Genomic DNA, 10,727 nt, shown 5'->3' with positions numbered 1-10,727 from the left:
TCTTATTGGCGGTCCTTCAAGACTTACAAGGTAAGCTTTTGTAGGTCTTCTCAGAGATGTGCAAAGGTCTTTTTACTCTGCACCTCTTTCTGTTCACATAATATCTGTCAGCATTCTTGGAAGTTGTGGTTTTATGGAACACGCCTTGGAAAGGCTGGTTTAAGAAACACTCCTTCTGTGGGAGTCCTGCTGCAGGGTCCCATGCCGAGAAACAGAATTGCGCGCGTTCTGTGAGCAGCACCAGAGAATTCCTGAAGCAGGTGCAGCCGGAAGCGCTTCTCTTCCGCTCTAAGTACACTTTCCTACTCACTCTGTTTCTTTGATTATCTGCTTCTGAAAATGAGTGTTGGAAGCAGAAATACGCCCTGGAGATGGGGACATTGACATCTGCATAGGTTTTAATCTTCCCGGGGTAGAAAACATGGGAGGAACTGGTGTTGCCAAAGTCCTGGTGGGTCCCAAGCCCTCCACTCTACACCTGCTGCTCTCCTCCACCTGCAAACTCCCTTAGAGGTGCTTCTATCTCCTTTGTCCTCTTCTAAGTCTTCAAATGATGTTCTGAAATGCCGTATTCCCCTCCCCTAAGTCCCAGCAGACAGCCTCACATCTACTAAGGAAACATGGCGACATTGTCAGCTCACATGGTCTCTTCCAGGCTGAACCCTGCAGATTCCTCACACGCAGTGTGTCCCAGCTGGACTTTTATGTGCAGTGTCAGAAGATTCTTTTTTTCTCCTCGTAGTGCTTGGGTTCAGGCAAGCAAGAGATTTGGGGTTGACAAGTTGTTCTACTCGGTAAAAATGTACTTTTTCTGCCTTACATGAAGCATCAGGGAAACCAGATGTATCACCTTGAATATTTATGGTCTCACAGCTTCTTCTATTAATAATTCATCACACACGGTAGTGTCTACCCATCAACAAGGGCTACACAGGCAAAGAGAAGGAACAGAGAAAGTCCCCCTCCTCCCTCACCCTGGAAGTCCCTGAACCCTAACCGGACAGATGGGGAGCCACATGTCTTGCTGGGCTCACCCTGTGAAAGATAATAAAACACACTTTGTTGGAATTTTCCATAACAAGCCTTTATTACTTTAATAAATCACAGGGGGAAATCAACAGGAAAAGCATTGCTTTTCCAGCCAAACGCCTAAAAGGAACAGTAAACTTCTTTTGTCATTTTGGGGCCAAATATCGTTGCTAAATTAGTCTGTTTGAAATACATAAAGAAGCTTTTAGCCTCATACAAGTTAGCTTTGTCTTCAGCTCAAAGAACTTTCAGGATTATAAACGCCTTTGTTTCTGATTATGTTATATTCACTGTAAGAGTGGCAGACAATATTAAAGTGAACAGATAAAGTCACCTGGAATCTTAACACATAGAGACACGCTTTGGCACCTTCATGTCTTGCTTTGTAATCTAGGACTGGCGAGCCTGCATGTATAAATATGTACTGAAAAGCAAAAGTGATCTCACGTTCTAAATTCTTGTTTTATGAATTGCTTTTAGTACAAATTGTAGTCCTCATTTCTTACAATGTATACACATAGGTGCACACATGCACGCACACACGCACGCACACACACGCACACACATGCACACGCACGCATGCACACACATGCATGCACACACTCACCACGCACACACACGCACACACATGCACACGCACGCACATACACGCACACACATGCACACACGTGCATGCACACACTCACCACGCACACACACGCACTCACATGCACATGTGCACACGCATGCACACAAACGCATGCACACACGGGTGCACACACACATGCACATACACACAACGATGACTTCATGGCATTTCATTATACGTATTATTCTGTGACAGTTCACCTAATTCTCTAGTGGTTAATATTAAAGTCACTTCTACCTTTTTCCTATTGTTTGAAACAAATGCTGTGATGAGTATTCTTATATTACCATGGCTTGTGGCTAATTTCCTTTTTGTCTCTCCCTCCCCCGTCCCGCCAGAAGAAGGTCTGTGCCCACAGATCTCTCCTTGTTGAACCACCTCACTCCAGTCAGTGTGGAGCAGCAGGTGACAGAGTCTCCAGCGTTCTGCCGACACTTCAAGTTTTTCCTTCTCCGCTCAGACACAGCCTCGGGAGCCATCAGTACAGACCGCAGGAGAGCCGTGCCCAGACTGATCCCTGCAGGGCGGTCTCCTGCTCAAAGAAACAATTGGGAAATTAGTCACAGAATCAACCTGCAGGGGACTTAAAGCCTCTGTGATGGGATTTATTGCACTGGAGATTTGAGAGCTCAAAAACCTAGTGCATAAACATTGGATTTTGACGTTATAATAAAATAAGCGCGGGGTTTTCCCGAGGTTAGAGGCTCCCCAGGTTGTTTTCTTGGGGACGACCTGTCACAAAGTGAGTGTTGGAGCGTTCATCAGCAGAGGCAAGCTGCACAGCAGGGTCACGCAAGTCCAAGGAAGGGCTCCATACGAAGCTGGCTGCCCCTGCCCTCCTGCAGCACACTCCCCACTGTAGCATCTGTTGCCCCCAGGGACACTGGGCATCCTTGGTTCCTCAGGTCACAGTCAACCGGCTCTAGCAAGCTCTCCGGTGTCTCTTCTTATAAGGACACTAATCATAACTCAATCATATGATGACTTCTTCTAACCCTAATCACTCCCAAAGACCCCTCTCCAACTACCATCACATGGGGGTCAGGGTGTCAATGTATGAATTCTGAGGGGAGCACGGTTCCTAACAGTGGGGTTTGCACCTTACGAGAAATGTTTGAAATCAATGTTCACACAGACTAGAGGATATAGACACAGATGAGATGAAGGAAAAGCTGTATTTGGGTAAATTTTTATTCTCTTTCCTTGGAGCCAGCTCTTAATGACCTCTAACACAAAACAGTTTTCAGTTTGTTGTTGAGTATCAGTAGATCTGTTTCTTTCCTTTTACTTCTTTAAACTGTCAGCTTTTATTGTCTTAAAGACCCCTGTGCAGATGTGATTAGTTCAAAAATAACAAGCCCATCATTTTACAAACAAAGATTCAATGTGTTAAATTCTCTGATTCATTAAGAGCTCCTTTAGCTCTGCAAATCCTGCGAACTAGGCTGCCGGCAAGCTATTTGTTAGAACAACAGGTCTGTAAGGCATGTCCTAATCTCTAATTAGGGCCTCAGCCAGCAAGAATGTTCTCAGTTTTTGGAGAACATTATCTCAGCTTGGGTGCCTGGGGCATAAACAGGACCTGCCGCTACATTGGTTGTTGTCCTCGTACCTGCAGGAGGGAACTCAGAAAATAAAAGGCATTTAGCTCCCAAGCAGAAACCAACCGACTAACCCAAGCAGTAGGAGTCAGCTGATTTTTCCATACCAGGAGTGAACACTGGCTTCCCATGGTCATGAGGAATATAAAATTATGGTTGTTTTAGACCAAAATGAGTTTACTGGAGTTAGGCACCCCCACGTGGGTGCGGCCTGAACACAACACCTCTATGTGACCAGCAATAGCAGTAACAGCCCCCTCAGCGTAGTATGGGCTCTTGCTGTTCACAGGGTCTGCTTGGATGCCCCTGACCTTATTTCCTTTGTACTTCTTAGCGTGCGGAGGAGTTACCAGGCTTCTTGGAACTTGGGAAGAGAAGTAACCATGGCGGTGAGCTGAAAAAATAATTATATTTTCAGAAAAGCAATTATTCCTGCCAGACATTCTGTTAAGTCTCCTGAAGCGCATACAGGTTTTATTACAACAATTATTTTATTGTCTTGTTTTCTGAGAGGCTGCCTCAAAATCTTCCAAAGACCAAGAAGGGAACTAACAACTTTGTTGTGAACTTCTATTAGTGTGCAGAGGCACAGCTGGGGTGGAAGTGGGGAGGGAAATATGTTTATTATTTTTTGAAGTAGGCAGTTTACACCATGGAGAAGATACCAGTTGAGCCCAGTTCTTCCCTTCCCGAAGCATTTCTATAGAAAGCTGTGTTGTGCTGTAGATCAAGAGGAGATACGCAGCTCTCAGGGCCTCCTCACCTGAGAAAAGTCCCCGTGGGGATTGTGGCCACATGGAGGAGAGAATAAATTCAATATTCATGAGGCAGTCACTCACATGAGCCAGCATGCTTTAGGGCTCCTTGTTGCCCAGCAGAGGGAGGAAAAGGCAGCTCAGCCTCTGAGCCCCACACCTGTCACTGGGCTCTGCCCCGACATCCTCTAGAGAACGCATGCACTGAAGACCAAAAAGAGTCAAACTCTGTAAAGTATTTGAAGAGATTTATTCTGAGCCAAATATGAGTGACCATGGCCCGTGACACAGCCCCCAGGAGGTCCTGAGAACATGTGCCCGAGGCGGTCGGGGTACAGCTTGGTTTTATAGATTTTAGGGAGGCAGGAGACATCAGTCAAATACATTTAAGAAATGCATTGGTTTGGGAGGCAGCGGCGAGGCCGCTCCACCGCACACGCACACACAGACCCCGGCAGTGGGGTCGCAGATGACAGGCCTGTCACATGGAAGCCCCCGCCGCCGCTGCCGCCACCGCCGCTTCGTCGACAGCAGCAGTAGCCACAGCAGCAGCCATGGGCAGCGCTACACTGAACAAAGGTCATCCCAGCTGCGGCCCAAACGCCCAGGCTTGACTGCCGCGAAGGCCAACCCCGGGAAGGGGGTATGATCTGTTTTGTGCTTTTTCTTTTAGAAGCTACTAAAGGGTGTTGGGGATGCTTCTGACTATTATGAAGGCCAAAAGGCCTGCTGACTGGGGCTGCTTTTAACCCTTTCCCGTTTGCTGAGAATGCAGCCGTGTGACAGTAACCTAAAGTCTTTCCAAAAGGTCAAGGTTCACAAGAACATCTCCTCAAATTCATGACCATGGGGGATGTAAAGACCCCAGACTTTGATGACCCCCTGGCAGCATTTGACATCCCAGATATGGCTGATCCTAAAGCAGCTATTGAGAATGGACACGATGACCACGAAAGCCACATGAAGCAGAATGCTCACAGAGAGGATGACTCCCACACACCATCATTTTCCAACGTGGATGTCAGCATGATCTTCAAGAATGTTAGGAATGTGGACTCCTCGGAGGGCGGGAGAAAGACAGTTACAACCACCAGCAATGGCCGACATAATGGGTTTCTCACAGCGTCCTCTCTTTACAGTTACGGTAAAGATGGAGCGAAGTCCTTGAAAGAAGACATGCCTGCCTCCCAGGTGACTCTGAAAGACGCGACGTTCAGCCAGTTTAGCCCGATCTCCAGTGCTGAAGAGTTTGATGACGATGAGAAGATGGAGGTGGATGAACCCCCTGACAAGGAGGACGTGCGATCAAGCTTCAGGCCGAACGTGTTGACGGGTCGGCTCCCCAGCAGGACTGCGATAAGCTGAAGGCACTCGGAGGGGAAAACTCCAGCAAAACTGGACTCTCTACGTCAGGCAATATAGAGAAAAACAAAATTGTTAAGAGAGAAGCCAAAGCCAATTCTATAAACCCGAGTGTTTATGAACCTTTTAAAGTCAGAAAAGCAGAGGATAAGTTGAAGGAAAACTCTGACAAGGTGCTGGAAAACAGAGTCCTGGCTGGGAAGCCGAGCTCCGAGAAGAAGGACACCGGCCTCCACGGCATTGCACCACAAAGACAAAGTCATCCTCCAAGCTCTCATCCTGTATTGCTGCTATCGCGGCTCTCAGTGCTAAAAAGGCGGCTTCAGACTCTTGCAAAGAACCAGTGGCCAATTCCAGGGAATCTTCCCCATTACCAAAAGAAGTAAACGACAGTCCGAGAGCCGCCAACAAGTCTCCTGAATCCCAGAATCTGATCGACGGGACCAAAACACCATCCCCAAAGCCACCGAATAGTCCCAGAAGCATCTCAAGGGAGAACAGCAGCAAGGGATCCCCGTCCTCTCCCGCAGGGTCCACACCAGCAATCCCCAAAGTCCGCATAAAAACCATTAAGACATCTTCTGCAGTAATCAAGAGAACAGTGACCAGGGTATTGCCAGAAGTGGATCTTGACTCTAGGAAGAAACCTTCCGAGCAGACAGCATCCGTGATGGCCTCTGTGACATCCCTTCTGTCATCTCCAGCATCAGCCGCCATCCTTTCCTCTCTCCCCAAGGCACCTCCTCAGTCCGTGGTCATAACCAATGCAGTTTCCCCTGCAGAGCTCACCCCCAAAACAGGTCACAATCAAGCCTGTGGCTACTACTTTCCTCCCAGTGTCTTCTGTGAAGACAACAGGATCCCAAGTCATTAATTTGAAGCTTACTAACAACACCATGGTGAAAGCCACACTCATATCTGCTGCCTCTGTCCAGAGTGCCATCAGTGCCATCATTAAAGCCAACAATGCCATCCAGCAGCAAATTGTCGTGGTGCCAGCATCCAGCCTGGCCAACGCCAAACTCCTGCCAAAGATTGTGCACCTTGCCAACCTTAACCTTTTGCCTCAGGGTGCCCAGGCCACCTCTGAACTCTGCCTAGTGCTAACCAAACCTCAGCAACAAATAAAACAGGTAATAATCAATGCAGCAACCTCGAAAACCCCTCCCCAAAAGATGTCTCAAGTCCAGGTGGTGTCGTCCTTGCAGAATTCTGTGGTGGAAGCTTTCAACAAGGTGCCAAGCAGTGTCAATCCAGTCCCTGTTTACATCCCAAACCTCAGTCCTCCTGCCAATGCAGGGATCATGTTACCGATGCATGGGTGCAAGTGCTTGGAGTGTGGGGACTCCTGTTCACCAGCACTTTGGGAGACCAAGGCAGGTGGATCATGAGGTCAGGAGATTGAGATCATCCTGGTTAACATGGTGAAACCCATCTCTACTAAAAAAAAATATATATATATATCTATATATACACACAAAAATTTAGCCGGGCGTGATGGCAGGCTCCTGTAGTCCCAGCTACTCGGGAGGCTGAGGCAGGAGAATGGCATGAACCCGGGAGGCAGAGCTTGCAGTGAGCCGAGATCCCGCCACTGCACTCCAGCCCGGGTGACAAGGCAAGACTCTGTCTCAAAAAAAAGAAAAGAAAAGAAAAGAAAAGAGTCTGACCCAGAGCTGCGACAGATGGATCGTGTGCATCAAAGTAACGTGCAACCATTGTACAAAGAACCTCATTTTTTACAACAAATGCAGCCTCCTTTCCTATGCCCGTGGGCATAAGGAGAAAGGGGTGGTAATGCAATGCTCTCACTTAATTTTAAAGCCAGTCCCAGCAGATCAAATGACAGTTTCTCCATCAAGCAATACTTCCACTTCAACTTCCACTCTTCAGAGCCCTGTGGGAGCCAGCACACACACTGTCGCAAAAATTCAGTCTGGCATAACTGGGACAGTCATATTGGCTCCTTCAAGCACTCCCATCATCGCAGCCATGCCCCTAGATGAAGACCCCTCCAAACTGTGTGACATAGTCTAAAACGTTTGGAGTGTAATGAAGTCTTCCCGGACGAGACGTCACTGGCTACACATTTCCAGCAGGCTGCAGATACGAGTGGACAAAAGACTTGCACCATCTGCCAGATGCTGCTTCCTAACCAGTGCAGTTACGCATCACACCGAAGAATCCATCAGCACAAATCTCCCTACACTTGCCCTGAGTGCAGGGCCATCAGCAGGTCTGTGCACTTCCAGACCCACGTCACCAAGAACTGTCTGCACTACACGAGAAGCGTTGGTTTTCGATGTGTGCATTGCAATGTTGTGTACTCTGATGGGGCTGCTCTGAAGTCTCACATTCAAGGTTCTCGCTGTGAAGTCTTCGATAAGTGTCCTATTTGTCCAATGGCGTTTAAGTCTGCCCCAAGCACACATTCCCACACCTACACACAGCATCCTGGCATCAAGATAGAAGAACCAAAAATAATATGGAAGTGTTCCATGTGCGACACCGTGTTAACCCTGCAAACCTTGCTGTATCACCACTTTGACCAACACATTGAAAACCAGAAGGTGTCTGTTTTCAAGTGTCCAGACTGTTCTCTTTTATATGCACAGAGGCAACTTATGATGGACCATATCAAGTCTGCGCACGGAACATTGAAAAGTATTGAAGGGCCTCCAAACTTGGGTATAAACTTGCCTTTGAGCATTAAGCCTGCAACTCAAAATTCAGCAAATCAGAACAAAGAGGACACCAAATCCATGTATGGGAAAGAGAAATTGGAAAAGAAATCTCCATCTCCTGTGAAAAAAAATCAATGGAAACCAAGAAAGTGTCCAGGCCTGGGTGGACGTATTGGGAGTGTGACTGCCTGTTCATGCAGAGAGATGTGTACATATCTCACGCAAGGAAGGAGCACGGGAAGCAAGTGAAGAAACACCCCTGCCGCCAGTGTGACAAGCCTTTCAGCTCGTCCCACAGCCTGCGCCGGCACAACCGGATCAAACACAGAGTCATCAGGGAAGTGTACGCCTGCTCACACTGCCCAGACTCCAGAAGTACCTTTACCAAATGATTGATGTTGGAGAAGCATGTCCAGCTGGTGCACGGCATTAAGGACCCTGCCCTGAAAGAAATGACACGCCACCAATGAGGAGGAAGCAGAAATAAAAGAAGACACCGAGGTCCCCCGTCCCAAGCGGAAGTTGGAAGAACCAGTTCTGGAGTTCAGGCCTCCCCGAGGAGCCATCACTCAACCACTGAAAAAGCTGAAAATCAATGTTTTGCAGGTTCACAGGTGTGTCGTGTGTGGCTTCACCACCGAAAACCTGCTGCAGTTCCACGAACACATCCCTCAGCACAAATCGGATGGTTCTTCCTACCAGTGCCGGGAGTGTGGCCTCTACTACACGTCTCACGTCTCTCTGTCCAGGCACCTCTTCATCGTACACAGGTTAAAGGAACCTCAGCCAGGTCCAAGCAAAATGGGGCTGGGGACGATAACCAACAGGAGAACAAACCCAGCCACGAGGATGAATCCCCCAATGGCGCCGTGTCAGACAGAAATGCAAAGTGTGCACAAAAACTTTTGAAACTGAAGCTGCCTTAAATACTCACATGTGAACACACGCATGTGAGTATTTTTTGGATTCATCAATCCAAAAGGATGAGCTCAGCCGAGAAACAGCCACAGATGCTCCATGAGGAAAATCCCTGTCCACATTGGAATAAAAAAGACATTTTTGTTACAAAAAGTTTGCAATATAATAGAGTTAACAGTACTGTGTAGGCTGTTGCAATATATTCTCTTTCAACATACCTTCCTTCTTCACCTCATCATATATATCCTCAATAAGTATTAATTAAAACAGTATTTGAGTTTCAAAGAGTTTGTATATATTTAAATGAATAACTTTTTAGACTCTTTGCTACATGTTTGTGTCAGTATTTAGTGGAAAACGATTTTAGTTGTTTTGGGTTAGAACTTTTCTTTTGGTACTGTTTCTTTAAAACAGACTTCTTAGTAACAGGGGCAGTTCTGAATTCAAATAAACCATTTTGTATGTTTGGATTTTGAATGGGTTAACTAAAGACAGGCTAAAATAATGCCTTTTTTAGTGTTTTCAATTTTTAGAATTCACTACACAAATCGTAAGTAATTGTGGGTCTCAGAAACACTAGGAACTTTTAAGTGTCTTAGCACTTCCTGGATATGCCTGCCCTGAGGGAGTGAGTTTGAGACAACGGCACTCCAGTGTGGGTGCAGCTTTGCCTTCAGGTCACGCCAAAGGGTGTGTAAAGCATCCTTGCAGGTCGCTCCTTTCCCAGTCGTGGATAAAAACTGAAGCCAGGAATCTACTAAGGAATGCTGATTTCCTCAATTCCATTTTGAGGAATGGGGAAGGCTATTCTAAAGGAAAAAAACGTGAGGCTGGTTTTCTGGGCAGATCTGCAAGGCTGGCTTTAAGAGCACAAGGCGGGAAAGTAACAAAATGGCTGGACTACTATGAAAGTTACAAATACGTAGTTAGACTAATAGATTTATATAGTCAGGTTTTTGTCATGTCATTTATTAACTATTACAGAAACACAACTAGAACATCAAGTATTTCTCTGGCTCTTGACAGAAAAAATACAATCAGTTGACTTAACCCTTTGCTGTCAAAAGAGTTGGCGTTTCCTGTTTGTTGTGCTGCTGACAAACGTTGTGTGTCACACGCGTCTGTGTGAGGAGACCAGCAAACAGACTTTGTGTGAGCAACAAGGCTGTTGGTTTCACCTGGGTGCAGGCGGGCTGAGTCCGAAAAGAGAGTCAGCAAAGGGTGGTGGGATTATCATTAGTTCTTACAGGTTTGGGATAGGCGAACCAAGTACCTTCTCAAGGGCGGGGAGAGAATATTACAAAGTACCTTCTTAAAGGCGGGGGAGAATATATCGTATCAGTTAGGGTGGGGCAGGAACAAATCACGATGGTGGAATGTCATCAGTTAAGGCTATTTTCACTTCTTTTGTGGATCTTCAGTTGCTTCAGGTCGTCTGGATGTGTACATGCAGGTCACAGGGGATATGATGGCTTAGCTTGGGCTCAGAGGCCTGACATTCTGGTACTTGTTTTTTGGGAGGCACAACGTCAACCACCGACTTATCGGTGCAGCCGCCTGTGTGTTGCAATTGGCGGTTCCCTTAAGCACTGAGCCACCCGGGTTTAGTTCAGCCATTTCAAGAAGTATATTTAACGTCCGTAGTTCTGCTTTATTAAAATGCAGCAGAGGTACTCTTCGGTCCCTTCCGTTTACAGTCCTCTGAGAGAGTTCTATTTTTTGGTTTTGTTTTGTGTTTTATTTCGCATTT

At 46.8% G+C, this 10,727-nt stretch overlaps 1 pseudogene; it reads left to right on the top strand.

Annotated features, from left to right (window-relative positions):
• The first annotated feature begins 4,786 nt into the window (after positions 1-4,786).
• Positions 4,787-9,165, top strand: LOC105534382 (annotated as a pseudogene).
• Positions 9,166-10,727: the final 1,562 nt, after the last annotated feature.

The sequence above is a fragment of the Mandrillus leucophaeus genome, unplaced genomic scaffold (assembly GCF_000951045.1).
Source record: "Mandrillus leucophaeus isolate KB7577 unplaced genomic scaffold, Mleu.le_1.0 Scaffold134, whole genome shotgun sequence".
In the NCBI taxonomy this organism is placed as follows: domain Eukaryota; kingdom Metazoa; phylum Chordata; class Mammalia; order Primates; family Cercopithecidae; genus Mandrillus; species Mandrillus leucophaeus.
This window is presented reverse-complemented; position numbering and strand designations above follow the sequence as displayed.